This window comes from Salmo salar, unplaced genomic scaffold (assembly GCF_905237065.1).
Source record: "Salmo salar unplaced genomic scaffold, Ssal_v3.1, whole genome shotgun sequence".
Taxonomy (NCBI): Eukaryota; Metazoa; Chordata; class Actinopteri; order Salmoniformes; family Salmonidae; genus Salmo; species Salmo salar.
This window is the reverse complement of record NW_025549663.1, coordinates 117,605-145,232: the sequence shown is the minus strand read 5'-3', so window position 1 is coordinate 145,232 and position 27,628 is coordinate 117,605. Positions and strand designations below refer to the sequence as shown.

At 38.0% G+C, this 27,628-nt stretch overlaps 31 non-coding genes across 31 annotated transcripts; all 31 read right to left on the bottom strand.

Moving 5' to 3' along the window:
* Positions 1 to 77: 77 nt before the first annotated feature.
* trnav-cac (transfer RNA valine (anticodon CAC)) lies at positions 78 to 150 on the bottom strand. Its single transcript has one exon. It is a non-coding gene; the product is annotated as a tRNA-Val (tRNA).
* Positions 151 to 505: 355 nt separating this feature from the next.
* On the bottom strand, positions 506 to 578 carry trnav-aac (transfer RNA valine (anticodon AAC)). Its single transcript has one exon. It is a non-coding gene; the product is annotated as a tRNA-Val (tRNA).
* Positions 579 to 1,344: 766 nt separating this feature from the next.
* Positions 1,345 to 1,417, bottom strand: trnal-aag (transfer RNA leucine (anticodon AAG)). The gene has a single exon. It is a non-coding gene; the product is annotated as a tRNA-Leu (tRNA).
* A 6,029-nt stretch (positions 1,418 to 7,446) lies between these two features.
* trnav-uac (transfer RNA valine (anticodon UAC)) lies at positions 7,447 to 7,519 on the bottom strand. Its single transcript has one exon. It is a non-coding gene; the product is annotated as a tRNA-Val (tRNA).
* Positions 7,520 to 7,660: 141 nt separating this feature from the next.
* Positions 7,661 to 7,733, bottom strand: trnav-aac (transfer RNA valine (anticodon AAC)). Its single transcript has one exon. It is a non-coding gene; the product is annotated as a tRNA-Val (tRNA).
* A 347-nt stretch (positions 7,734 to 8,080) lies between these two features.
* On the bottom strand, positions 8,081 to 8,153 carry trnav-cac (transfer RNA valine (anticodon CAC)). The gene has a single exon. It is a non-coding gene; the product is annotated as a tRNA-Val (tRNA).
* Positions 8,154 to 9,142: 989 nt separating this feature from the next.
* trnav-aac (transfer RNA valine (anticodon AAC)) lies at positions 9,143 to 9,215 on the bottom strand. Its single transcript has one exon. It is a non-coding gene; the product is annotated as a tRNA-Val (tRNA).
* A 141-nt stretch (positions 9,216 to 9,356) lies between these two features.
* On the bottom strand, positions 9,357 to 9,429 carry trnav-uac (transfer RNA valine (anticodon UAC)). The gene has a single exon. It is a non-coding gene; the product is annotated as a tRNA-Val (tRNA).
* A 561-nt stretch (positions 9,430 to 9,990) lies between these two features.
* trnav-cac (transfer RNA valine (anticodon CAC)) lies at positions 9,991 to 10,063 on the bottom strand. The gene has a single exon. It is a non-coding gene; the product is annotated as a tRNA-Val (tRNA).
* Positions 10,064 to 10,197: 134 nt separating this feature from the next.
* trnav-cac (transfer RNA valine (anticodon CAC)) lies at positions 10,198 to 10,270 on the bottom strand. The gene has a single exon. It is a non-coding gene; the product is annotated as a tRNA-Val (tRNA).
* Positions 10,271 to 10,411: 141 nt separating this feature from the next.
* trnav-aac (transfer RNA valine (anticodon AAC)) lies at positions 10,412 to 10,484 on the bottom strand. The gene has a single exon. It is a non-coding gene; the product is annotated as a tRNA-Val (tRNA).
* Positions 10,485 to 10,625: 141 nt separating this feature from the next.
* trnal-uaa (transfer RNA leucine (anticodon UAA)) lies at positions 10,626 to 10,698 on the bottom strand. Its single transcript has one exon. It is a non-coding gene; the product is annotated as a tRNA-Leu (tRNA).
* A 560-nt stretch (positions 10,699 to 11,258) lies between these two features.
* trnav-cac (transfer RNA valine (anticodon CAC)) lies at positions 11,259 to 11,331 on the bottom strand. Its single transcript has one exon. It is a non-coding gene; the product is annotated as a tRNA-Val (tRNA).
* A 134-nt stretch (positions 11,332 to 11,465) lies between these two features.
* On the bottom strand, positions 11,466 to 11,538 carry trnav-cac (transfer RNA valine (anticodon CAC)). The gene has a single exon. It is a non-coding gene; the product is annotated as a tRNA-Val (tRNA).
* Positions 11,539 to 11,679: 141 nt separating this feature from the next.
* On the bottom strand, positions 11,680 to 11,752 carry trnav-aac (transfer RNA valine (anticodon AAC)). Its single transcript has one exon. It is a non-coding gene; the product is annotated as a tRNA-Val (tRNA).
* Positions 11,753 to 11,893: 141 nt separating this feature from the next.
* On the bottom strand, positions 11,894 to 11,966 carry trnav-uac (transfer RNA valine (anticodon UAC)). The gene has a single exon. It is a non-coding gene; the product is annotated as a tRNA-Val (tRNA).
* Positions 11,967 to 12,107: 141 nt separating this feature from the next.
* Positions 12,108 to 12,180, bottom strand: trnav-uac (transfer RNA valine (anticodon UAC)). Its single transcript has one exon. It is a non-coding gene; the product is annotated as a tRNA-Val (tRNA).
* Positions 12,181 to 12,527: 347 nt separating this feature from the next.
* Positions 12,528 to 12,600, bottom strand: trnav-cac (transfer RNA valine (anticodon CAC)). Its single transcript has one exon. It is a non-coding gene; the product is annotated as a tRNA-Val (tRNA).
* A 5,781-nt stretch (positions 12,601 to 18,381) lies between these two features.
* trnav-aac (transfer RNA valine (anticodon AAC)) lies at positions 18,382 to 18,454 on the bottom strand. Its single transcript has one exon. It is a non-coding gene; the product is annotated as a tRNA-Val (tRNA).
* Positions 18,455 to 18,597: 143 nt separating this feature from the next.
* On the bottom strand, positions 18,598 to 18,670 carry trnav-aac (transfer RNA valine (anticodon AAC)). The gene has a single exon. It is a non-coding gene; the product is annotated as a tRNA-Val (tRNA).
* A 349-nt stretch (positions 18,671 to 19,019) lies between these two features.
* Positions 19,020 to 19,093, bottom strand: trnav-uac (transfer RNA valine (anticodon UAC)). The gene has a single exon. It is a non-coding gene; the product is annotated as a tRNA-Val (tRNA).
* Positions 19,094 to 19,227: 134 nt separating this feature from the next.
* On the bottom strand, positions 19,228 to 19,300 carry trnav-cac (transfer RNA valine (anticodon CAC)). Its single transcript has one exon. It is a non-coding gene; the product is annotated as a tRNA-Val (tRNA).
* Positions 19,301 to 25,116: 5,816 nt separating this feature from the next.
* trnav-aac (transfer RNA valine (anticodon AAC)) lies at positions 25,117 to 25,189 on the bottom strand. Its single transcript has one exon. It is a non-coding gene; the product is annotated as a tRNA-Val (tRNA).
* Positions 25,190 to 25,331: 142 nt separating this feature from the next.
* On the bottom strand, positions 25,332 to 25,404 carry trnav-uac (transfer RNA valine (anticodon UAC)). The gene has a single exon. It is a non-coding gene; the product is annotated as a tRNA-Val (tRNA).
* Positions 25,405 to 25,545: 141 nt separating this feature from the next.
* trnav-uac (transfer RNA valine (anticodon UAC)) lies at positions 25,546 to 25,618 on the bottom strand. The gene has a single exon. It is a non-coding gene; the product is annotated as a tRNA-Val (tRNA).
* A 557-nt stretch (positions 25,619 to 26,175) lies between these two features.
* trnav-uac (transfer RNA valine (anticodon UAC)) lies at positions 26,176 to 26,248 on the bottom strand. The gene has a single exon. It is a non-coding gene; the product is annotated as a tRNA-Val (tRNA).
* A 141-nt stretch (positions 26,249 to 26,389) lies between these two features.
* Positions 26,390 to 26,462, bottom strand: trnav-aac (transfer RNA valine (anticodon AAC)). Its single transcript has one exon. It is a non-coding gene; the product is annotated as a tRNA-Val (tRNA).
* Positions 26,463 to 26,809: 347 nt separating this feature from the next.
* trnav-cac (transfer RNA valine (anticodon CAC)) lies at positions 26,810 to 26,882 on the bottom strand. Its single transcript has one exon. It is a non-coding gene; the product is annotated as a tRNA-Val (tRNA).
* Positions 26,883 to 27,023: 141 nt separating this feature from the next.
* Positions 27,024 to 27,096, bottom strand: trnav-aac (transfer RNA valine (anticodon AAC)). The gene has a single exon. It is a non-coding gene; the product is annotated as a tRNA-Val (tRNA).
* Positions 27,097 to 27,237: 141 nt separating this feature from the next.
* trnav-uac (transfer RNA valine (anticodon UAC)) lies at positions 27,238 to 27,310 on the bottom strand. The gene has a single exon. It is a non-coding gene; the product is annotated as a tRNA-Val (tRNA).
* Positions 27,311 to 27,447: 137 nt separating this feature from the next.
* trnav-cac (transfer RNA valine (anticodon CAC)) lies at positions 27,448 to 27,520 on the bottom strand. The gene has a single exon. It is a non-coding gene; the product is annotated as a tRNA-Val (tRNA).
* Positions 27,521 to 27,628: the final 108 nt, after the last annotated feature.

The following is a 27,628-nucleotide window of genomic DNA, read 5'->3' as shown; positions in this document are numbered from 1 at the left end:
ATTCGAATTTCCAAAATAAGGGATTAATGAAATTCTTTGTTAACACTATGGTACTTCTTGAATGTGTCGATGAGCGTTGTTTCCGCCTGGTTTCGAACCAGGGACCTTTCGCGTGTGAAGCAAACGTAATAACCACTACACTACAGAAACTGCTGCTACATTTACCTGCGAGGAGTAAACCGAATTTTACAGATATTCATGGCACGTGTTCAAATTTCCAAAATTAGGCATTTATGAAAATAACTTTTCTCTGTTAATAGTACAGTACCTACTGCACATGTCAAAGAGCACTGTTTCCTCCCGGTTTCAAACTGAGGACCTTTCACGTGTAAAGCGAACGTGATAACCACTACAACACAGAAACTACTGGTACAATTAGCTGCGAGGAGTAAACCGAATTTTACAGATATTCATGGCACGTATTCGAATTTCCAAAATACAGAATTCATGAAAATTACAATTCTTTGTTGAAAGTACAGTACCTACTGCACGTGTCAAAGAGCACTGTTTCCGCCCGGTTTCGAACAGAGGACCTTTCGCGTGTTAAGCGAACGTGATAACCGCTACACTACAGAAACTGCTTCAACAATTATCTGCAAGGACTAAACCGAATTTTACAGATATTCATGGCACGTGTTCAAATTTCCAAAATTAGGCATTTATGAAAATAACTGTTCTCTGTTAATAGTACAGTACCTACTGCACATGTCAAAGAGCACTGTTTCCTCCCGGTTTCAAACTGAGGACCTTTCGCGTGTTAAGCGAATGTGATAACCGCTACACTACAGAAACTGCTTCAACAATTATCTGCAAGGAGTAAACCGAATTTTACAGATATTCATGGCACGTATTCGAATTTCCAAAATAAGAGAATAATGAAATTCTTTGTTAACACTATGGTACTTCTTGAATGTGTCGATGAGCATTGTTTCCGCCTGGTTTCAAACCAGGGACCTTTCGCGTGTGAACAAACGTGATAACCACTACACTACAGAAACTGCTGCTTGATTTTCCCACAAGAAGTAAACCGAATTTTACAGATATTCAGGGCACGTATTCGAATTTCCAAAATAAGGGATTAATGAAATTCTTTGTTAACACTATGGTACTTCTTGAATGTGTCGATGAGCGTTGTTTCCGCCTGGTTTCGAACCAGGGACCTATCGCGTGTGAACAAACGTGACAACGACTACACTACAGAAACTGCTGCTACATTTACCTGCGAGGAGTAAACCGAATTTTACAGATATTCATGGCACGTATTCGAATTTCCAAAATACAGAATTCATGAAATAACAATTCTTTGTTGAAAGTACAGTACCTACTGCACGTGTCAAAGAGCTCTGTTTCCGCCCGGTTTTGAACCGAGGACCTTTCGCGTCTTAAGCGAACGTGATAACCACTACACTACAGAATCTTCTTCAACAATTATCTGCAAGGAGTAAACAGAATTTTACAGATATTCATGGCACGTGTTCAAATTTCCAAAATTAGGCATTTATGAAAATAACTATTCTCTGTTAATAGTACAGTACCTACTGCACATGTCAAAGAGCACTGTTTCCTCCCTGTTTCAAACTGAGGACCTTTCACGTGTAAAGCGAACGTGATAACCACTACACTACAGAAACTGCTGCTACATTTAGCTACAATGAGTAAATCGAATTTTACAGATATTCATGGCACGTGTTGAAATTTCCAAATTTAGGCATTTATGAAAATAACTTTTCTCTTTTAAAAGTACTGTACCTACTGCACGTGTCAAAGAGCACTGTTTCCGCCCGGTTTCGAACCGAGGACCTTTCGCATGTAAAGCGAATGTGATTTTTTTTTTTTTTTTATTTTTTTATTATCAAAAATGTTTGTTTACAATATTTACAGTACAATCTACTGTTTACAGTACAATCCACAGAGAACAATACAGAAGACACTAGACTAACAGAGGCAGGTGAACAATTCACCCCCTATCAAAATATCAAAACAGTGCTTTCAAAAATTATAAGTGATACCTCCACTCTCCTCTCGTGAAATTAACCCACTCCCTTCAACAAAAGACTCATCAAAATGTTCCATCCCATAATTAAACAACATATCTATGTGTTTACTGAACAGTGCTATAAAGATACTCCACACCTGAACCCTCTTTCTGTCAAAAGAAACATAATTCCTCCTACAAAAAATAGCATACCTCACAAAACTCAAAACCATATTCAACAAACACACATTAGCACCCTCACATTTACCAGACACTCCAAATAACAAAAGTTCCTCCCACGCATACTTTTTCACGAAATCTCCCCCCAGTTTCTACATAACATTTCCTTAACTTTACAAAAAAAAATTTTAAATCCTCACATTCTATAAACAAATGCATAAGAGTTTCCGGGAAACGTCCACATACGTCGCATTCCCTTTCTATCTCACAATTAATTTTCTTTAGCACCACCTTTGTAAATATTCTATTATGTCTTAGTTTGAAATCATTATTTTCACACTCCTTACTATTATATTTTACATTTAAATTTCCCCATATCTTTTTTTCATCCAATTCCGGAAAAACTACTTTCCAAAATTTCTCAGCAGCCGACCTTCTACACACTTTTCCTACCATTATTCTATACAATCTTTTCACTGGTATACTAGATAAATGTACTTTCTTCTTACTGCTACCAATGAACAAATTAGGAAATACAAATAAATCTTCTCTTTCAACTTCACTATTTATTAAATCAACCCATGCTCTTGGTATACTATTCTTTATCTTGTCATACATATTATTCACTGTTCCCCTTCCCACCTCTTCATCCCATTCATTGATTATGTCAAAAATAGCTTCCCCAGGTAAAAACCCTGGAATTACCTCATATGTATAATCTTTTATTTGCCGTAGACCTGCACTCATAAATACTTTATTATACAAAACTTTTTCTTTGTTCTTGATTTTCTCATTCAGAAATATAGGTTGATTCATAATCAGGTCAATATGTCCACATTCATAATATACATTAGGCAACAACTCTGCCCATGCATTTAGCACCTCCTTATAAAAATCTGGTACCTTTTCAAACATTGCCCTTTTAAGCCCCATCAATAAACCATTATCCTCACAACCACCACTCTCCTCTAAGTAGACTCTAAAGAAGTGTTTCCAGCCATAATCTTCACTGTCATACAAATATTTCTTTACTGTTTTTATCCTAATAGCTTTTCTTTTGACACCTAAATCTACAAGTTTTAAACCTCCATCCACATAGTCAGCAATCAATGTTTTCTGAGATATTCTCACTCCTTTACCATCCCATATAAAATTTGACACCACATTATTCAATTCATTTAGGACCCACTCCAGCATGTCCAGGACTCCCAAAACATACACAAATTTGGATAATACCAAAGCATTTGCAACAATTACTTTCCCTTGTAACTTTAGTTTTCTATTTTTCCAGAAATTCAACGTTAGCTTGACTTTATTAAGGATCCCAGTCCAAGTTATATCTTTTGCCTCTTTCTCCTTTACACCAATGTTTACTCCCAGCACTTTAATAAAATCCTTTGCGCTCTTGAATGGAATCTCACACCCGTTTACATTGATATCCCCAACAAACATTATTTCAGTCTTCTCTATATTAACTTTAGCACCCGATGCCTTGCCATATATATCTATGATCCCCATAATGCTTCCAATACTTTCTATATCCTTCACAGTACAAGTAGTGTCATCAGCGTACTGATGTACAACACTGACACCACCACCTGGGATTCCAACACCCCTTACTTCTTTATTACTATTTATCAATGTAGCTAACGGTTCTGTAGAAACACTGTACAGCAGAGCTGACAAAGGACAGCCCTGCCTTACTGACCTCTCCACAGGGAAAGTATCTGTTAACACTCCGTTACATTTAACACAACTTTTAGCCCCACTATACAACAGGTTGATCCAAGATACAAACTTTGGCCCAAACCCAAACCTCTCCAAAGTCTGTAATAAAAAGCTGTGCTCCACTCTATCGAAAAGCTTTGTTAAAGTCCAAACTTAAAACTATACCACCTTCATTTTTCATTTGATTAACAACATCCCTAATTGTACAAATTACATCTGCAATATCTCTTCCAGGTATGCCGTAGGCTTGTGTTGATTCAATAATACTCCCAATCACCTTTTTCATCCTATTCGCTAACACTTTAGTCAGTATCTTATAATCCGAATTTAGAAGGCTAATAGGCCTATAATTTTCTAACTTTAATCTACTGCCCCTATTTTTGAATAAGATCGTTAACATTCCAGTTGACATAGACTCAGGGATTTCCTTATTCTCTTCCATATAATGAAACACCCTCACTAAAATGGGTGCCAAAATATCTACAAAGACTTTATAGAACTCATTTGTTAAACCATCCAAACCCGGACTTTTATTACCTTGCGTGCTAACAATTGCTTCCTTGATTTCCATAATCGAAATCTCTTCATCACACATCATTCTATCTGCCTGCGATACTTTGGCACTAATTGTATCCAACACTTTTACAACACACACTTTATCTACATCATTCTTTTTGTAAAGATTTCTGTAAAAGGTTTCAACTGTCTCTAAGATCCCAACAAAATCGTTTACCTTTACACCTCTTTCATCTTCCAACTCTACAATGTAACTCTTAGTTTGTTTTCTTTTTCCAGACCCCAAAAAAAGGATGTACATTTCTCTCCCTCCAAAGCGTACTGTGCCCTGCTCCTAACAATAGCACCCAAACATTTATTTTTTTCATAACGACCCAGCTCTGCATGGATTTTCAAATAATTCACAACATCATAGTCTGGATCCGTATCAGCCTTTCAAATTCATGCAACATCCTATTCCTAAGCATTATTTCTTTCTGCTTATCTAAACGGTTATGATTTTTTGCGTACCTAATACTCCTATTTTTTACTTTTACTTTCACTTCCTCCCACCATAAACACACATTCTCTTTTAACAGTACATTAGACATTTCATCATTAATACATTCAACAATTTCATTTCTATATCCTTCCTCCTTTAACAGACTGGCATTTAAACACCAGACACCTCCCCTTCTCCTCTCCACACCAAAACCCATTTGAAATGACATTACTGCATGATCACTATATGCTGTAAAGGTATATGACACCTTCTTAACATTCTGCACCAATTCTTGTTTTGCTAGACATAAATCAATTCTGCTTTGTTTTAATTCCTTTAGAACCACCTGCCTTCTAGAGAATACTCTTCTGTTTGGATTTTCAGCCCTCCATATATCTACTAGATTCTCCTCATTCATAAGTTTCCATAATGCATTTCTAGAAGAGTCATATCTGAATTTAGCACAACTAGAGGCATCCATTCTACTACACCTCACATTAAAATCTCCTATCAGTATACAGTTTTCTGAGCACAGTGTTTTTAATTTGTGAAACATTTCTCTCCTTTCAGATTCAATGTTTGAAGCATAAACATTAATTAAACGAAAAACTACATTTTGAACTTCAAATTCAATTACAATAAGTCTGCCATCATTGTCAGCATATATTTCTTTTACATTTTGCACCACATCATTTTTTATCAAAATAGCCACACCACATGTTTTATCCCCTCCATGACTACAAAAATTAAATCTGACCATTTACTCTTAATCTCCTGCATTTTGGAGTCTGTCCAATTGGTCTCTTGAAAACACAACATGTCTGCCTTAACAGACACTAATACCTGCTCAAATTTGCTCATGTTTCTCAAACTGTTACCATTTAGGGATGCGACTGTAATCATTATGAATGTGTGCAGAAGTATAATCAGAGCCAAACAAGTCCTTAAAAATCCTACTTTTTCTTTTTTCCAAAACCCATCATCTCCCTGGTTTTCGACAATGACCTCTTATTTTTTACAAACAACTGAAGATCCTCACTATCTATTTCATCATCCGTCTCTTTATTTGGATTTTTGGGGGGATCGGCGGGGAAGCCTTTTGAAAAGTGCGCTTTAACAGTGCCCGTGACTTCAGTGGACCCAGCCCACTCTTTGGTGTAATTTTTACACAGGCTTAAAGCTGGCTCAGGCACCTGAGAAGCACCTTGCACCATCTCTACCTGTGTATGTCTTTCACCCATCATGTGCTGCTGTTCCACCTTGTCAGCAGCAGAGACTAAAACGGCGTCTCGTGCTTTGCCAGGAGACATTACAGTCTCTTCAAGCTTATCTGCCACTGTCTCTGGAGTCACACTCTCCATGTCACTCTCATCCTCCCTCTCCATAGGCACACTCCCCTCTTCCTCAGACGTGAGGTCCATTGTTTGCAAAAGTAAGTGATTTTCTCCCTTATTACAGCTACATCTAACTTTAGGTCTGTCACACATTTTGCACACATTTCCTATGTTCCGACATTCTCTGGCATAATGCCCTTGTTCACTACATTTGTGGCATGTGAATTCCGGACATTCCTTAAGTATGTGCCCCGGCTGAATACATAATCTACATACCTTCACTTGATTGTCGTGGATTACACGAAAATATTCAAATCCCTCGACAGTGTTAAATTTTGTAGAATATGGCAAGGATTGCACATTGTCTGTAAACTTTACCTTGCAAAATCTTGTCCCATCTACAATGTCCGTTCCTGGCCACATCCTCCTCTTGATTGGCGTGGTCGCCTTCACCTTCCAGCCTTTTAGTTTCTCTTCTATCTCCTCATCCGTAATGTATGCGGGCAAGTTCAAAAAGGACACCACCAGCTCATCGTTCCCTAGTTCTTTAGCCATGATTTGACAGTTCTTTATCTTTAGCCCGTCTATTAGTCTTTCTTTTCCATTTACATGAGACATTGTTACTTCATACTTATTCCCGTCTTTCATTCGACATCCCAGTATTGTTCCGCAAACTTCCTTTATTCCTCTCAGCAATTCCATCGTTGTTATTTTCCCTTCTCCACTTATTTCCACGTTCACCGTCAGTTCCTTCTCATATGTTCTTTTTTCAGTTCTTCGTTTAACATTCTGATTTCACTGTTGTCCTTTCTCGTCGTCGTTTGTATTCTTGATGTCGAAGCCATGTTGTCCGTCCGGTTATTTTAAGCAATATCCCCCAAACAGCTCACGCTGATGGGGGACAAAAGCAAAAACGTTTCACAGAAACTTCACTACAGTCACTCACAAACTTTCAAACTTATAAGTCAACTAGACCTCCAAAAAAAACGATATTCTCTCTCAAGCACTCAGACACCTGCTTCTCTTCCACTTCCTGAAACTCCAAAAAGGGGCGTGTGAAGCGAACGTGATAACCACTACACTACAGAAACTGCTTCAACAATTATCTGCAAGGAGTAAACCGAATTTTACAGATATTCATGGCACGTGTTGAAATTTCCAAATTTAGGCATTTATGAAAATAACTATTCTCTTTTAAAAGTACTGTACCTAATGCACGTGTCAAAGAGCACTGTTTCCGCCCGGTTTCGAACCGAGGACCTTTCGCGTGTAAAGCGAAAGTGATAACCACTACACTACAGAAACTGCTGCTTGATTTTCCTGCAAGAAGTAAACTGAATTTTACAGATATTCAGGGCACGTATTCGAATTTCCAAAATACAGAATTTATGAAAATAACAATTCTTTGTTGAAAGTACAGTACCTACTGCACGTGTCAAAGAGCTCTGTTTCCGCCCGGTTTCGAACCGAGGACCTTTCGCGTGTTAAGCGAACGTGATAACCACTACACTACAGAAACTGCTGCTTGATTTTCCTGCAAGGAGTAAACCGAATTTTACAGATATTCATGGCACGTGTTCAAATTTCCAAAATTAGGCATTTATGAAAATAACTATTCTCTGTTAATAGTACAGTACCTACTGCACATGTCAAAGAGCAGTGTTTCCTCCCGGTTTCAAACTGAGGACCTTTCACGTGTAAAGCTAACGTGATAACCACTACACTACAGAAACTGCTGCTTGATTTTTCTGCAAGGAGTAAACCGAATTTTAAAAATATTCATGGCACGTATTCGAATTTCCAAAATAAAGAACTCATGAAATTTTCTGTTACCACTATGGTACTTCAGAATGTGTCAATGAGCGTTGCTTCCGCCCGGTTTCGAACCAGGGACCTTTCGCGTGTGAAGCAAACGTGATAACCACTACACCACAGAAACTACTGCTACAATTAGCTGCAAGGAGTAAACCGAATTTAAAAAATATTCATGGCACGTATTCGAATTTCCAAAATAAGAGAATAATGAAATTCTTTGTTAACACTATGGTACTTCTTGAATGTGTCAATGAGCTCTGTTTCCGCCTGGTTTCGAACCAGGGGCCTTTCGCGTGTGAACAAACGTGATAACCACTACACTACAGAAACTGCTTTAACAATTATCTGCAAGGAGTAAACCGAATTTTACAGATATTCATGGCACGTGTTCAAATTTCCAAAATTAGGCATTTATGAAAATAACTATTCTCTGTTAATAGTACAGTACCTACTGCACATGTCAAAGAGCACTGTTTCCTCCCGGTTTCAAACTGAGGACCTTTCACGTTTAAAGCGAACGTGATAACCACTACACTACAGAAACTGCTGCTACATTTAGCTGCAAGGAGTAAACCGAATTTTACAGATATTCATGGCACGTATTCGAATTTCCAAAATACAGAATTCATGAAAATAACAATTCTTTGTTGAAAGTACAGTACCTACTGCACTTGTCAAAGAGCTCTGTTTCCGCCCGGTTTCGAACCGAGGACCTTTCGCGTGTTAAGCGATCGTGATAACTGCTACACTACAGAAACTGCTTTAACAATTATCTGCAAGGAGTAAACCGAATTTTACAGATATTCATGGCACGTGTTGAAATTTCCAAAATTAGGCATTTATGAAAATAACTATTCTCTGTTAATAGTACAGTACCTACTGCACATGTCAAAGAGCACTGTTTCCTCCCGGTTTCAAACTGAGGACCTTTCACGTGTAAAGCGAACGTGATAACCACTACACTACAGAAACTGCTGCTACATTTAGCTGCAAGGAGTAAACCGAATTTTACAGATATTCATGGCACGTATTCGAATTTCCAAAATACAGAATTCATGAAAATAACAATTCTTTGTTGAAAGTACAGTACCTACTGCACGTGTCAAAGAGCTCTGTTTCCGCCCGGTTTCGAACCGAGGACCTTTCGCGTGTTAAGCGAACATGATAACCACTACACTACAGAAACTGCTTCAACAATTATCTGCAAGGAGTAAACCGAATTTTACAGATATTCATGGCACGTGTTGAAATTTCCAAATTTAGGCATTTATGAAAATAACTATTCTCTTTTAAAAGTACTGTACCTACTGCACGTGTCAAAGAGCACTGTTTCCGCCCGGTTTCGAACCGAGGACCTTTCGCGTGTAAAGCGAACGTGATAATCACTACAGTACAGAAACTGCTGCTTGATTTTCCTGCAAGAAGCAAACCGAATTTTACAGATATTCAGGGCACGTATTCGAATTTCCAAAATACAGAATTTATGAAAATAACTATTCTTTGTTGAAAGTACAGTACCTACTGCACGTGTCAAAGAGCTCTGTTTCCGCCCGGTTTCGAACCGAGGACCTTTCGCGTGTTAAGCAACGTGATAACCACTACACTACAGAAACTCTAATCAACAATTATCTGCAAGGAGTAAACCGAATTTTACAGATATTCATGGCACGTGTTCAAATTTCCAAAATTAGGCATTTATGAAAATAACTATTGTCTGTTAATAGTACAGTACCTACTGCACATGTCAAAGAGCAGTGTTTCCTCCCGGTTTCAAACTGAGGACCTTTCACGTGTAAAGCAAACGTGATAACCACTACACTACAGAAACTGCTGCTTGATTTTCCTGCAAGAAGTAAACCGAATTTTACAGATATTCATGGCACGTATTCGAATTTCCAAAATAAAGAATGCATGAAATTTTCTGTTACCACTATGGTACTTCAGAATGTGTCAATGAGCGCTGCTTCCGCCCGGTTTCGAACCAGGGACCTTTCGCGTGTGAAGCAAACGTGATAACCACTACACCACAGAAACTACTGCTACAATTAGCTGCAAGGAGTAAACCGAATTTTAAAAATATTCATGGCACGTATTCGAATTTCCAAAATAAGAGAATAATGAAATTCTTTGTTAACACTATGGTACTTCTTGAATGTGTCAATGAGCGTTGTTTCCGCCCGGTTTCGAACCAGGGACCTTTCGCGTGTGAAGCAAACGTGATAACCACTACACTACAGAAACTGCTGCTACATTTAGCTGCGAGGAGTAAACCGAATTTTACAGATATTCATGGCACGTATTCGAATTTCCAAAATACAGAATTCATGAAAATAACAATTCTTTGTTGAAAGTACAGTACCTACTGCACTTGTCAAAGAGCTCTGTTTCCGCCCGGTTTCGAACCGAGGACCTTTCGCGTGTTAAGCGAACGTGATAACCACTACACTACAGAAACTGCTTCAACAATTATCTGCAAGGAGTAAACCGAATTTTACAGATATTCATGGCACGTGTTCAAATTTCCAAAATTAGGCATTTATGAAAATAACTATTCTCTGTTAATAGTACAGTACCTACTGCACTTGTCAAAGAGCACTGTTTCCTCCCGGTTTCGAACCGAGGACCTTTCACGTTTAAAGCGAACGTGATAACCACTACACTACAGAAACTGCTGCTACATTTAGCTGCAAGGAGTAAACCGAATTTTACAGATATTCATGGCACGTATTCGAATTTCCAAAATACAGAATTTATGAAAATAACTATTCTTTGTTGAAAGTACAGTACCTACTGCACTTGTCAAAGAGCTCTGTTTCCGCCCGGTTTCGAACCGAGGACCTTTCGCGTGTTAAGCAATCGTGATAACTGCTAAACTACAGAAACTGCTTCAACAATTATCTGCAAGGAGTAAACCGAATTTTACAGATATTCATGGCACGTGTTGAAATTTCCAAAATTAGGCATTTATGAAAATAACTATTCTCTGTTAATAGAACAGTACCTACTGCACGTGTCAAAGAGCACTGTTTCCTCCCGGTTTCAAACTGAGGACCTTTCACGTGTAAAGCGAACGTGATAACCACTACACTACAGAAACTGCTGCTACATTTAGCTGCAAGGAGTAAACCGAATTTTAAAAATATTCATGGCACGTATTCGAATTTCCAAAATAAAGAATTCATGAAATTTTCTGTTACCACTATGGTACTTCAGATGTGTCAAAGAGCGCTGCTTCCGCCCGGTTTCGAACCGGGGACCTTTCGCGTGTGAAGCAAACGTAATAACCACTACACCACAGAAACTTCTGCTACAATTTCCTGCAAGGAGTAAACCGAATTTTAAAAATATTCATGGCACGTATTCGAATTTCCAAAATAAAGAATACATGAAATTCTCTGTTAACACTATGGTACTTCTTGAATGTGTCGATGAGCGTTGTTTCCGCCCGGTTTCGAACCAGGGACCTTTCGCGTGTGAAGCAAACGTGATAACCACTACACTACAGAAACTGCTGCTACATTTAGCTGCGAGGAGTAAACCGAATTTTACAGATATTCATGGCACGTATTCGAATTTCCAAAATACAGAATTCATGAAAATAACAATTCTTTGTTGAAAGTACAGTACCTACTGCACTTGTCAAAGAGCTCTGTTTCCGCCCGGTTTCGAACCGAGGACCTTTCGCGTGTTAAGCGAACGTGATAACCGCTACACTACAGAAACTGCTTCAACAATTATCTGCAAGGAGTAAACCGAATTTTACAGATATTCATGGCACGTGTTGAAATTTCCAAATTTAGGCATTTATGAAAATAACTATTCTCTTTTAAAAGTACTGTACCTACTGCACGTGTCAAAGAGCACTGTTTCCGCCCGGTTTCGAACCGAGGACCTTTCGCGTGTAAAGCGAACGCGATAACCACTACACTACAGAAACTGCTGCTTGATTTTCCTGCAAGAAGTAAACCGAATTTTACAGATATTCAGGGCACGTATTCAAATTTCCAAAATACAGAATTTATGAAAATAACTATTCTCTGTTGAAAGTACAGTACCTACTGCACATGTCAAAGAGCTCTGTTTCCACCCGGTTTCGAACCGAGGACCTTTCGCGTGTAAAGCGAACGTGATAACCACTACACTACAGAAACTTCTTCAACATTTATCTGCAAGGAGTAAACCGAATTTTACAGATATTCATGGCACGTGTTGTAATTTCCAAAATTAGGCATTTATGAAAATAACTATTCTCTTTTAAAAGTACTGTACCTACTGCACGTGTCAAAGAGCACTGTTTCCTCCCGGTTTCGAACCGAGGACCTTTCGCGTGTAAAGCTAACGTGATAACCACTACACTACAGAAACTTCTGCTTGATTTTCCTGCAAGGAGTAAACCGAATTTTACAGATATTCATGGCACGTATTCGAATTTCCAAAATAAAGAATTCATGACATTTTCTGTTACCACTATGGTACTACAGAATGTGTCAATGAGTGTTGTTTCCGCCCGGTTTCGAACCAGGGACCTTTCGCGTGTGAAGCAAACGTGATTACCACTACACCACAGAAACTACTGCTACAATTAGCTGCAAGGAGTAAACCGAATTTTTAAATATTCATGGCACGTATTGAATTTCCAAAATAAGGGATTAATGAAATTCTTTGTTAACACTAGGTACTTCTTGAAGTGTCAATGAGCTCTGTTTCCGCCTGGTTTCGAACCAGGGACCTTTTTTTTTTTTATTATTTTTTTTTTTATTATCAAAAATGTTTGTTTACAATATTTACAGTACAATGTACTGTTTACAGTACAATCCACAGAGAACAATACAGAAGACACTAGACTAACAGAGGCAGGTGAACAATTCACCCCCTATCAAATTATCAACAAAGAAAATATCTAAACAGTGCTTTCAAAAATTATAAGTGATACCTCCACTCTCCTCTCGTGAAATTAGCCCACTCCCTTCAACAAAAGACTCATCAAAATGTTCCATTCCATAATTAAACAACATATCTATGTGTTTACTGAACAGTGCTATAAAGATACTCCACACCTGAACCCTCTTTCTGTCAAAAGAAACATAATTCCTCCTACAAAAAATAGCATACCTCACAAAACTCAAAACCATATTCAACAAACACACATTAGCACCCTCACATTTACCAGACACTCCAAATAACAAAAGTTCCTCCCACGCATACTTTTTCACGAAATCTCCCCCCCAGTTTCTACATAACATTTCCTTAACTTTACAAAAAAATATTTTAAATCCTCACATTCTATAAACAAATGCATAAGAGTTTCCGGGAAACGTCCACATACGTCGCATTCCCTTTCTATCTCACAATTAATTTTCTTTAGCACCACCTTTGTAAATATTCTATTATGTCTTAGTTTGAAATCATTATTTTCACACTCCTTACTATTATATTTTACATTTAAATTTCCCCATATCTTTTTTTCATCCAATTCCAAAATTTCTCAGCAGCCGGCCTTCTACACACTTTTCCTACCATTATTCTATACAATCTTTTCACTGGTATACTAGATAAATGTACTTTCTTCTTACTGCTACCAATGAACAAATTAGGAAATACAAAGAAATCTTCTCTTTCAACTTCACTATTTATTAAATCAACCCATGCTCTTGGTATACTATTCTTTATCTTGTCATACATATTATTCACTGTTCCCCTTCCCACCTCTTCATCCCATTCATTGATTATGTCAAAAATAGCTTCCCCAGGTAAAAACCCTGGAATTACCTCATAAGTATAATCTTTTATTTGCCGTAGACCTGCACTCATAAATACTTTATTATACAAAACTTTTTCTTTGTTCTTGATTTTCTCATTCAGAAATATAGGTTGATTCATAATCAGGTCAATATGTCCACATTCATAATATACATTAGGCAACAACTCTGCCCATGCATTTAGCACCTCTTTATAAAAATCTGGTACCTTTTCAAACATTGCCCTTTTAAGCCCCATCAATAAACCATTATCCTCACAACCACCACTCTCCTCTAAGTAGACTCTAAAGAAGTGTTTCCAGCCATAATCTTCACTGTCATACAAATATTTCTTTACTGTTTTTATCCTAATAGCTTTTCTTTTGACATCTAAATCTACAAGTTTTAAACCTCCATCCACATAGTCAGCAATCAATGTTTTCTGAGATATTCTCACTCCTTTACCATCCCAAATAAAATTTGACACCACATTATTCAATTCATTTAGGACCCACTCCGGCATGTCCAGGACTCCCAAAACATACACAAATGTGGATAATACCAAAGCATTTGCAACAATTACTTTCCCTTGTAACTTTAGTTTTCTATTTTTCCAGAAATTCAACGTTAGCTTGACTTTATTAAGGATCCCAGTCCAAGTTATATCTTTTGCCTCTTTCTCCTTTACACCAATGTTTACTCCCAGCACTTTAATAAAATCCTTTGCGCTCTTGAATGGAATCTCACACCCGTTTACATTGATATCCCCAACAAACATTATTTCAGTCTTCTCTATATTAACTTTAGCACCCGATGCCTTGCCATATATATCTATGATCCCCATAATGCTTCCAATACTTTCTATATCCTTCACAGTACAAGTAGTGTCATCAGCGTACTGATGTACAACACTGACACCACCACCTGGGATTCCAACACCCCTTACTTCTTTATTACTATTTATCAATGTAGCTAACGGTTCTGTAGAAACACTGTACAGCAGAGCTGACAAAGGACAGCCCTGCCTTACTGACCTCTCCACAGGGAAAGTATCTGTTAACACTCCGTTACATTTAACACAACTTTTAGCCCCACTATACAACAGGTTGATCCAAGATACAAACTTTGGCCCAAACCCAAACCTCTCCAAAGTCTGTAATAAAAAGCTGTGCTCCACTCTATCGAAAGCTTTGTTAAAGTCCAAACTTAAAACTATACCACCTTCATTTTTCATTTGATTAACAACATCCCTAATTGTACAAATTACATCTGCAATATCTCTTCCAGGTATGCCGTAGGCTTGTGTTGATTCAATAATACTCCCAATCACCTTTTTCATCCTATTCGCTAACACTTTAGTCAGTATCTTATAATCCGAATTTAGAAGGCTAATAGGCCTATAATTTTCTAACTTTAATCTACTGCCCCTATTTTTGAATAAGATCGTTAACATTCCAGTTGACATAGACTCAGGGATTTCCTTATTCTCTTCCATATAATGAAACACCCTCACTAAAATGGGTGCCAAAATATCTACAAAGACTTTATAGAACTCATTTGTTAAACCATCCAAACCCGGACTTTTATTACATTGCGTGCTAACAATTGCTTCCTTAATTTCCATAATCGAAATCTCTTCATCACACATCATTCTATCTGCCTGCGATACTTTGGCACTAATTGTATCCAACACTTTTACAACACACACTTTATCTACATCATTCTTTTTGTAAAGATTTCTGTAAAAGGTTTCAACTGTCTCTAAGATCCCAACAAAATCGTTTACCTTTACACCTCTTTCATCTTCCAACTCTACAATGTAACTCTTAGTTTGTTTTCTTTTTCCAGACCCAAAAAAAGGATGTACATTTCTCTCCCTCCAAAGCGTACTGTGCCCTGCTCCTAACAATAGCACCCAAACATTTATTTTTTTCATAACGACCCAGCTCTGCATGGATTTTCAAATAATTCACAACATCATAGTCTGGATCCGTATCAGCCTTTTCAAGTTCATGCAACATCCTATTCCTAAGCATTATTTCTTTCTGCTTATCTAAGCGGTTATGATTTTTTGCGTAACTAATACTCCTATTTTTTACTTTTACTTTCACTTCCTCCCACCATAAACACACATTCTCTTTTAACAGTACATTAGACATTTCATCATTAATACATTCAACAATTTCATTTCTATATCCTTCCTCCTTTAACAGACTGGCATTTAAACACCAGACACCTCCCCCTCTCCTCTCCACACCAAAACCCATTTGAAATGACATTACTGCATGATCACTATATGCTGTAAAGGTATATGACACCTTCTTAACATTCTGCACCAATTCTTGTTTTGCTAGACATAAATCAATTCTGCTTTGTTTTAATTCCTTTAGAACCACCTGCCTTCTAGAGAATACTCTTCTGTTTGGATTTTCAGCCCTCCATATATCTACTAGATTCTCCTCATTCATAAGTTTCCATAATGCATTTCTAGAAGAGTCATATCTGAATTTAGCACAACTAGAGGCATCCATTCTACTACACCTCACATTAAAATCTCCTATCAGTATACAGTTTTCTGAGCACAGTGTTTTTAATTTGTGAAACATTTCTCTCCTTTCAGATTCAATGTTTGAAGCATAAACATTAATTAAACGAAAAACTACATTTTGAACTTCAAATTCAATTACAATAAGTCTGCCATCATTGTCAGCATATATTTCTTTTACATTTTGCACCACATCATTTTTTATCAAAATAGCCACACCACATGTTTTATCCCCTCCATGACTACAAAAAATTAAATCTGACCATTTACTCTTAATCTCCTGCATTTTGGAGTCTGTCCAATTGGTCTCTTGAAAACACAACATGTCTGCCTTAACAGACACTAATACCTGCTCAAATTTGCTCATGTTTCTCAAACTGTTACCATTTAGGGATGCGACTGTAATCATTATGAATGTGTGCAGAAGTATAATCAGAGCCAAACAAGTCCTTAAAAATCCTACTTTTTCTTTTTTCCAAAACCCATCATCTCCCTGGTTTTCGACAATGACCTCTTATTTTTACAAACAACTGAAGATCCTCACTATCTATTTCATCATCCGTCTCTTTATTTGGATTTTTGGGGGATCGGCGGGGAAGCCTTTTGAAAAGTGCGCTTTAACAGTGCCCGTGACTTCAGTGGACCCAGCCCACTCTTTGGTGTAATTTTTACACAGGCTTAAAGCTGGCTCAGGCACCTGAGAAGCACCTTGCACCATCTCTACCTGTGTATGTCTTTCACCCATCATGTGCTGCTGTTCCACCTTGTCAGCAGCAGAGACTAAAACGGCGTCTCGTGCTTTGCCAGGAGACATTACAGGCTCTTCAAGCTTATCTGCCACTGTCTCTGGAGTCACACTCTCCATGTCACTCTCATCCTCCCTCTCCATAGGCACACTCCCCTCTTCCTCAGACGTGAGGTCCATTGTTTGCAAAAGTAAGTGATTTTCTCCCTTATTACAGCTACATCTAACTTTAGGTCTGTCACACATTTTGCACACATTTCCTATGTTCCGACATTCTCTGGCATAATGCCCTTGTTCACTACATTTGTGGCATGTGAATTCCGGACATTCCTTAAGTATGTGCCCCGGCTGAATACATAATCTACATACCTTCACTTGATTGTCGTGGATTACACGAAAATATTCAAATCCCTCGACAGTGTTAAATTTTGTAGAATATGGCAAGGATTGCACATTGTCTGTAAACTTTACCTTGCAAAATCTTGTCCCATCTACAATGTCCGTTCCTGGCCACATCCTCCTCTTGATTGGCGTGGTCGCCTTCACCTTCCAGCCTTTTAGTTTCTCTTCTATCTCCTCATCCGTAATGTATGCGGGCAAGTTCAAAAAGGACACCACCAGCTCATCGTTCCCTAGTTCTTTAGCCATGATTTGACAGTTCTTTATCTTTAGCCCGTCTATTAGTCTTTCTTTTCCATTTACATGAGACATTGTTACTTCATACTTATTCCCGTCTTTCATTCGACATCCCAGAATTGTTCCGCAAACTTCCTTTATTCCTCTCAGCAATTCCATCGTTGTTATTTTCCCTTCTCCACTTATTTCCACGTTCACCGTCAGTTCCTTCTCATATGTTCTTTTTTTCAGTTCTTCGTTTAACATTCTGATTTCACTGTTGTCCTTTCTCGTCGTCGTTTGTATTCTTGATGTCGAAGCCATGCTGTCCGTCCGGTTATTTTAAGCAATATCCCCCAAACAGCTCACGCTGATGGGGGACAATAGCAAAAACGTTTCACAGAAACTTCACTACAGTCACTCACAAACTTTCAAACTTATAAGTCAACTAGACCTCCAAAAAAACGATATTCTCTCTCAAGCACTCAGACACCTGCTTCTCTTCCACTTCCTGAAACTCCAAAAAGGGGCGTGTGAAGCGAACGTGATAACCACTACACTACAGAAACTACTGCTTGATTTTCATGCAAGAAGTAAACCGAATTTTACAGATATTCATGGCACGTGTTCGAATTTCCAAAATACAGAATTTATGAAAATAACAATTCTTTGTTAAAGTACAGTACCTACTGCACGTGTCAAAGAGCTCTGTTTCCGCCCGGTTTCGAACCGAGGACCTTTCGCGTGTTAAGCGAACGTGATAACCACTACACTACAGAAACTGCTCTGCAACATTTATCTGCAAGGAGTAAACCGAATTTTACAGATATTCATGGCACGTATTCGAATTTCCAAAATACAGAATTCATGAAAATAACAATTCTTTGTTGAAAGTACAGTACCTACTGCACGTGTCAAAGAGCTCTGTTTCCGCCCGGTTTCGAACCGAGGACCTTTCGCGTGTTAAGCGAACGTGATAACCACTACACTACAGAAACTTCTTCAACAATTATCTGCAAGGAGTAAACCGAATATTACAGATATTCATGGCACGTGTTCAAATTTCCAAAATTAGGCATTTATGAAAATAACTATTCTCTGTTAATAGTACAGTACCTACTGCACGTGTCAAAGAGCACTGTTTCCTCCCAGTTTCAAACTGAGGACCTTTCACGTGTAAAGCGAACGTGATAACCACTACACTACAGAAACTGCTGCTTGATTTATCTGCAAGGAGTAAACCGAATTTTAAAAATATTCATGGCACGTATTCGAATTTCCAAAATTAAGAATTCATGAAAATTTTCTGTTACCACTACTGTACACTCAGAATGTGTCAATGAGCATTGTTTCCGCCCGGTTTCGAACCAGAGGACCTTTCGCGTGTAAAGCGAACGTGATAACCACTACACTACAGAAACTACTGCTACAATTAGCTGCAAGGAGTAAACCGAATTTTAAAAATATTCATGGCACGTATTCGAATTTCCAAAATAAGAGAATAATGAAATTCTTTGTTAACACTATGGTACTTCTTGAATGTGTCAATGAGCGTTGTTTCCGCCCGGTTTCGAACCAGGGACCTTTCGCGTGTGAAGCAAACGTGATAACCACTACACTACAGAAACTGCTGCTACATTTTCCTGCAAGGACTAAACCGAATTTTACAGATATTCATGGCACGTATTCGAATTTCCAAAATACAGAATTCATGAAAATAACAATTCTTTGTTAATACAGCACCTACTGTCACGTGTCAATGAGCTCTGTTTCCGCCCGGTTTCGAACCGAGGACCTTTCGCGTGTTAAGCAAACGTGATTTTTTTTTTTTTTTTTATTATCAAAAATGTTTGTTTACAATATTTACAGTACAATCTACTGTTTACAGTACAATCCACAGAGAACAATACAGAAGACACTAGACTAACAGAGGCAGGTGAACAATTCACCCCCTATCAAATTATCAACAAAAATATCAAAACAGTGCTTTCAAAAATTATAAGTGATACCTCCACTCTCCTCTCGTGAAATTAACCCACTCCCTTCAACAAAAGACTCATCAAAATGTTCCATCCCATAATTAAACAACATATCTATGTGTTTACTGAACAGTGCTATAAAGATACTCCACACCTGAACCCTCTTTCTGTCAAAAGAAACATAATTCCTCCTACAAAAATAGCATACCTCACAAAACTCAAAACCATATTCAACAAACACACATTAGCACCCTCACATTTACCAGACACTCCAAATAACAAAAGTTCCTCCCACGCATACTTTTTCACGAAATCTCCCCCCCAGTTTCTACATAACATTTCCTTAACTTTACAAAAAAAATATTTTAAATCCTCACATTCTATAAACAAATGCATAAGAGTTTCCGGGAAACGTCCACATACGTCGCATTCCCTTTCTATCTCACAATTAATTTTCTTTAGCACCACCTTTGTAAATATTCTATTATGTCTTAGTTTGAAATCATTATTTTCACACTCCTTACTATTATATTTTACATTTAAATTTCCCCATATCTTTTTTTCATCCAATTCCGGAAAAACTACTTTCCAAAATTTCTCAGCAGCCGGCCTTCTACACACTTTTCCTACCATTATTCTATACAATCTTTTCACTGGTATACTAGATAAATGTACTTTCTTCTTACTGCTACCAATGAACAAATTAGGAAATACAAATAAATCTTCTCTTTCAACTTCACTATTTATTAAATCAACCCATGCTCTTGGTATACTATTCTTTATCTTGTCATACATATTATTCACTGTTCCCCTTCCCACCTCTTCATCCCATTCATTGATTATGTCAAAAATAGCTTCCCCAGGTAAAAACCCTGGAATTACCTCATATGTATAATCTTTTATTTGCCGTAGACCTGCACTCATAAATACTTTATTATACAAAACTTTTTCTTTGTTCTTGATTTTCTCATTCAGAAATATAGGTTGATTCATAATCAGGTCAATATGTCCACATTCATAATATACATTAGGCAACAACTCTGCCCATGCATTTAGCACCTCTTTATAAAAATCTGGTACCTTTTCAAACATTGCCCTTTTAAGCCCCATCAATAAACCATTATCCTCACAACCACCACTCTCCTCTAAGTAGACTCTAAAGAAGTGTTTCCAGCCATAATCTTCACTGTCATACAAATATTTCTTTACTGTTTTTATCCTAATAGCTTTTCTTTTGACACCTAAATCTACAAGTTTTAAACCTCCATCCACATAGTCAGCAATCAATGTTTTCTGAGATATTCTCACTCCTTTACCATCCCATATAAAATTTGACACCACATTATTCAATTCATTTAGGACCCACTCCGGCATGTCCAGGACTCCCAAAACATACACAAATTTGGATAATACCAAAGCATTTGCAACAATTACTTTCCCTTGTAACTTTAGTTTTCTATTTTTCCAGAAATTCAACGTTAGCTTGACTTTATTAAGGATCCCAGTCCAAGTTATATCTTTTGCCTCTTTCTCCTTTACACCAATGTTTACTCCCAGCACTTTAATAAAATCCTTTGCGCTCTTGAATGGAATCTCACACCCGTTTACATTGATATCCCCAACAAACATTATTTCAGTCTTCTCTATATTAACTTTAGCACCCGATGCCTTGCCATATATATCTATGATCCCCATAATGCTTCCAATACTTTCTATATCCTTCACAGTACAAGTAGTGTCATCAGCGTACTGATGTACAACACTGACACCACCACCTGGGATTCCAACACCCCTTACTTCTTTATTACTATTTATCAATGTAGCTAACGGTTCTGTAGAAACACTGTACAGCAGAGCTGACAAAGGACAGCCCTGCCTTACTGACCTCTCCACAGGGAAAGTATCTGTTAACACTCCGTTACATTTAACACAACTTTTAGCCCCACTATACAACAGGTTGATCCAAGATACAAACTTTGGCCCAAACCCAAACCTCTCCAAAGTCTGTAATAAAAAGCTGTGCTCCACTCTATCGAAAGCTTTGTTAAAGTCCAAACTTAAAACTATACCACCTTCATTTTTCATTTGATTAACAACATCCCTAATTGTACAAATTACATCTGCAATATCTCTTCCAGGTATGCCGTAGGCTTGTGTTGATTCAATAATACTCCCAATCACCTTTTTCATCCTATTCGCTAACACTTTAGTCAGTATCTTATAATCCGAATTTAGAAGGCTAATAGGCCTATAATTTTCTAACTTTAATCTACTGCCCCTATTTTTGAATAAGATCGTTAACATTCCAGTTGACATAGACTCAGGGATTTCCTTATTCTCTTCCATATAATGAAACACCCTCACTAAAATGGGTGCCAAAATATCTACAAAGACTTTATAGAACTCATTTGTTAAACCATCCAAACCCGGACTTTTATTACCTTGCGTGCTAACAATTGCTTCCTTGATTTCCATAATCGAAATCTCTTCATCACACATCATTCTATCTGCCTGCGATACTTTGGCACTAATTGTATCCAACACTTTTACAACACACACTTTATCTACATCATTCTTTTTGTAAAGATTTCTGTAAAAGGTTTCAACTGTCTCTAAGATCCCAACAAAATCGTTTACCTTTACACCTCTTTCATCTTCCAACTCTACAATGTAACTCTTAGTTTGTTTTCTTTTTCCAGACCCAAAAAAAGGATGTACATTTCTCTCCCTCCAAAGCGTACTGTGCCCTGCTCCTAACAATAGCACCCAAACATTTATTTTTTTCATAACGACCCAGCTCTGCATGGATTTTCAAATAATTCACAACATCATAGTCTGGATCCGTATCAGCCTTTTCAAGTTCATGCAACATCCTATTCCTAAGCATTATTTCTTTCTGCTTATCTAAACGGTTATGATTTTTTGCGTACCTAATACTCCTATTTTTTACTTTTACTTTCACTTCCTCCCACCATAAACACACATTCTCTTTTAACAGTACATTAGACATTTCATCATTAATACATTCAACAATTTCATTTCTATATCCTTCCTCCTTTAACAGACTGGCATTTAAACACCAGACACCTCCCCCTCTCCTCTCCACACCAAAACCCATTTGAAATGACATTACTGCATGATCACTATATGCTGTAAAGGTATATGACACCTTCTTAACATTCTGCACCAATTCTTGTTTTGCTAGACATAAATCAATTCTGCTTTGTTTTAATTCCTTTAGAACCACCTGCCTTCTAGAGAATACTCTTCTGTTTGGATTTTCAGCCCTCCATATATCTACTAGATTCTCCTCATTCATAAGTTTCCATAATGCATTTCTAGAAGAGTCATATCTGAATTTAGCACAACTAGAGGCATCCATTCTACTACACCTCACATTAAAATCTCCTATCAGTATACAGTTTTCTGAGCACAGTGTTTTTAATTTGTGAAACATTTCTCTCCTTTCAGATTCAATGTTTGAAGCATAAACATTAATTAAACGAAAAACTACATTTTGAACTTCAAATTCAATTACAATAAGTCTGCCATCATTGTCAGCATATATTTCTTTTACATTTTGCACCACATCATTTTTTATCAAAATAGCCACACCACATGTTTTATCCCCTCCATGACTACAAAAAATTAAATCTGACCATTTACTCTTAATCTCCTGCATTTTGGAGTCTGTCCAATTGGTCTCTTGAAAACACAACATGTCTGCCTTAACAGACACTAATACCTGCTCAAATTTGCTCATGTTTCTCAAACTGTTACCATTTAGGGATGCGACTGTAATCATTATGAATGTGTGCAGAAGTATAATCAGAGCCAAACAAGTCCTTAAAAATCCTACTTTTTCTTTTTCCAAAACCCATCATCTCCCTGGTTTTCGACAATGACCTCTTATTTTTTACAAACAACTGAAGATCCTCACTATCTATTTCATCATCCGTCTCTTTATTTGGATTTTTGGGGGGATCGGCGGGGAAGCCTTTTGAAAAGTGCGCTTTAACAGTGCCCGTGACTTCAGTGGACCCAGCCCACTCTTTGGTGTAATTTTTACACAGGCTTAAAGCTGGCTCAGGCACCTGAGAAGCACCTTGCACCATCTCTACCTGTGTATGTCTTTCACCCATCATGTGCTGCTGTTCCACCTTGTCAGCAGCAGAGACTAAAACGGCGTCTCGTGCTTTGCCAGGAGACATTACAGGCTCTTCAAGCTTATCTGCCACTGTCTCTGGAGTCACACTCTCCATGTCACTCTCATCCTCCCTCTCCATAGGCACACTCCCCTCTTCCTCAGACGTGAGGTCCATTGTTTGCAAAAGTAAGTGATTTTCTCCCTTATTACAGCTACATCTAACTTTAGGTCTGTCACACATTTTGCACACATTTCCTATGTTCCGACATTCTCTGGCATAATGCCCTTGTTCACTACATTTGTGGCATGTGAATTCCGGACATTCCTTAAGTATGTGCCCCGGCTGAATACATAATCTACATACCTTCACTTGATTGTCGTGGATTACACGAAAATATTCAAATCCCTCGACAGTGTTAAATTTTGTAGAATATGGCAAGGATTGCACATTGTCTGTAAACTTTACCTTGCAAAATCTTGTCCCATCTACAATGTCCGTTCCTGGCCACATCCTCCTCTTGATTGGCGTGGTCGCCTTCACCTTCCAGCCTTTTAGTTTCTCTTCTATCTCCTCATCCGTAATGTATGCGGGCAAGTTCAAAAAGGACACCACCAGCTCATCGTTCCCTAGTTCTTTAGCCATGATTTGACAGTTCTTTATCTTTAGCCCGTCTATTAGTCTTTCTTTTCCATTTACATGAGACATTGTTACTTCATACTTATTCCCGTCTTTCATTCGACATCCCAGTATTGTTCCGCAAACTTCCTTTATTCCTCTCAGCAATTCCATCGTTGTTATTTTCCCTTCTCCACTTATTTCCACGTTCACCGTCAGTTCCTTCTCATATGTTCTTTTTTCAGTTCTTCGTTTAACATTCTGATTTCACTGTTGTCCTTTCTCGTCGTCGTTTGTATTCTTGATGTCGAAGCCATGTTGTCCGTCCGGTTATTTTAAGCAATATCCCCAAACAGCTCACGCTGATGGGGGACAATAGCAAAAACGTTTCACAGAAACTTCACTACAGTCACTCACAAACTTTCAAACTTATAAGTCAACTAGACCTCCAAAAAAAACGATATTCTCTCTCAAGCACTCAGACACCTGCTTCTCTTCCACTTCCTGAAACTCCAAAAAGGGGCGTGTGAAGCGAACGTGATAACCGCTACACTACAGAAACTGCTGCTACAATTATCTGCAAGGAGTAAACCGAATTTTACAAATATTCATGGCACGTGTTCAAATTTCCAAAATTAAGCATTTATGAAAATAACTATTCTCTTTTAAAGTACTGTACCTACTGCACATGTCAAAGAGCACTGTTTCCGCCCGGTTTCGAACCGAGGACCTTTCGCGTGTTAAGCAAACGTGATAACCACTACACTACAGAAACTTCTTCTACATTTATCTGCAAGGAGTAAACCGAATTTTACAGATATTCATGGCACGTATTCGAATTTCCAAAATATAGGCATTCATGAAAATAACTATTCTCTGTTAAAAGTACAGTACCTACTGCACATGTCAAAGAGCTCTGTTTCCTCCCGGTTTCGAACTGAGGACCTTTCGCGTGTAAAGCGAACGTGATAACCACTACACTACAGAAACTGCTGCTACATTTAGCTGCAAGGAGTAAACCGAATTTTACAGATATTCATGGCACGTGTTCAAATTTCCAAAATTAGGCATTTATGAAAATAACTATTCTCTTTTAAAAGTACTGTACCTACTGCACGTGTCAAAGAGCACTGTTTCCGCCCGGTTTCGAACCGAGGACCTTTCGCGTGTAAAGCGAACGTGATAACCACTACACTACAGAAACTGCTGCTTGATTTTCCTGCAAGGAGTAAACCGAATTTTACAGATATTCATGGCACGTATTCGAATTTCCAAAATAAAGAATTCATGAAATTTTCTGTTACCACTATGGTACTTCAGAATGTGTCAATGAGCACTGTTTCCACCCGTTTCGAACCGAGGACCTTTCGCGTGTAAAGCGAACGTGATAACCACTACACTACAGAAACTGCTGCTACAATTTTCCTGCAAGAAGTAAACCGAATTTTACAGATATTCATGGCACGTGTTCAAATTTCCAAAATTAAGCATTCATGAAAATAACTATTCTCTGTTAAAAGTACAGTACCTACTGCACATGTCAAAGAGCTCTGTTTCCTCCCGGTTTCAAACCGAGGACCTTTCACGTGTAAAGCTAACGTGATAACCACTACACTACAGAAACTTCGCTTCAACAATTATCTGCAAGGAGTAAACCGAATTTTACAGATATTCATGGCACGTATTCAAATTTCCAAAATTTAGACATTTATGAAAATAAATTCTCTTTTAACAGTACTGTCACAATGTGTCAAAGAGCACTGTTTCCGCCCGGTTTCGAACCGAGGACCTTTCGCGTGTAAAGCGAACGTGATAACCACTACACTACAGAAACTGCTGCTACATTTAGCTGCAAGGAGTAAACCGAATTTTACAGATATTCATGGCACGTATTCAAATTTCCAAAATACAGAATTCATGAAAATAACAATTCTTTGTTGAAAGTACAGTACCTACTGCACGTGTCAAAGAGCTCTGTTTCCGCCCGGTTTCGAACCGAGGACCTTTCGCGTGTTAAGCGAACGTGATAACCACTACACTACAGAAACTGCTTCAACAATTATCTGCAAGGAGTAAACCGAATTTTACAGATATTCATGGCACGTGTTCAAATTTCCAAAATTAGGCATTTATGAAAATAACTATTCTCTGTTAATAGTACAGTACCTACTGCACATGTCAAAGAGCACTGTTTCCTCCCGGTTTCAAACTGAGGACCTTTCACGTGTAAAGCTAACGTGATAACCACTACACTACAGAAACTGCTGCTTGATTTTTCTGCAAGGAGTAAACCGAATTTTAAAAATATTCATGGCACGTATTCGAATTTCCAAAATAAAGAATTCATGAAATTTTCTGTTACCACTATGGTACTTCAGAATGTGTCAATGAGCGTTGTTTCCGCCCGGTTTCGAACCAGGGACCTTTCGCGTGTGAAGCAAACGTGATAACCACTACACTACAGAAACTGCTGCTACATTTAGCTGCGAGGAGTAAACCGAATTTTACAGATATTCATGGCACGTATTCGAATTTCCAAAATACAGAATTCATGAAAATAACTATTCTTTGTTGAAAGTACAGTACCTACTGCACTTGTCAAAGAGCTCTGTTTCCGCCCGGTTTCAAACCGAGGACCTTTCGCGTGTTAAGCGAACGTGATAACCACTACACTACAGAAACTGCTTCAACAATTATCTGCAAGGAGTAAACCGAATTTTACAGATATTCATGGCACGTGTTGAAATTTCCAAAATTAGGCATTTATGAAAATAACTATTCTCTTTTAATAGTACTGTACCTACTGCACGTGTCAAAGAGCACTGTTTCCTCCCGGTTTCGAACCGAGGACCTTTCGCGTGTAAAGCGAACGTGATAACCACTACACTACAGAAACTGCTGCTTCATTTTCCTGCAAGAAGTAAACCGAATTTTACAGATATTCATGGCACGTATTCGAATTTCCAAAATTAAGAATTCATGAAATCATTTTCTGTTACCACTATGGTACCTACAGCATGTGTCAATGAGCGCTGTTTCCGCCCGGTTTCGAACCAGGGACCTTTCGCGTGTGAAGCGAACGTGATAACCACTACACTACAGAAACTTCTGCTACAATTATCCTGCAAGGAGTAAACCGAATTTTAAAAATATTCATGGCACGTATTCGAATTTCCAAAATAAAGAATTCATGAAATTCTTTGTTAACACTATG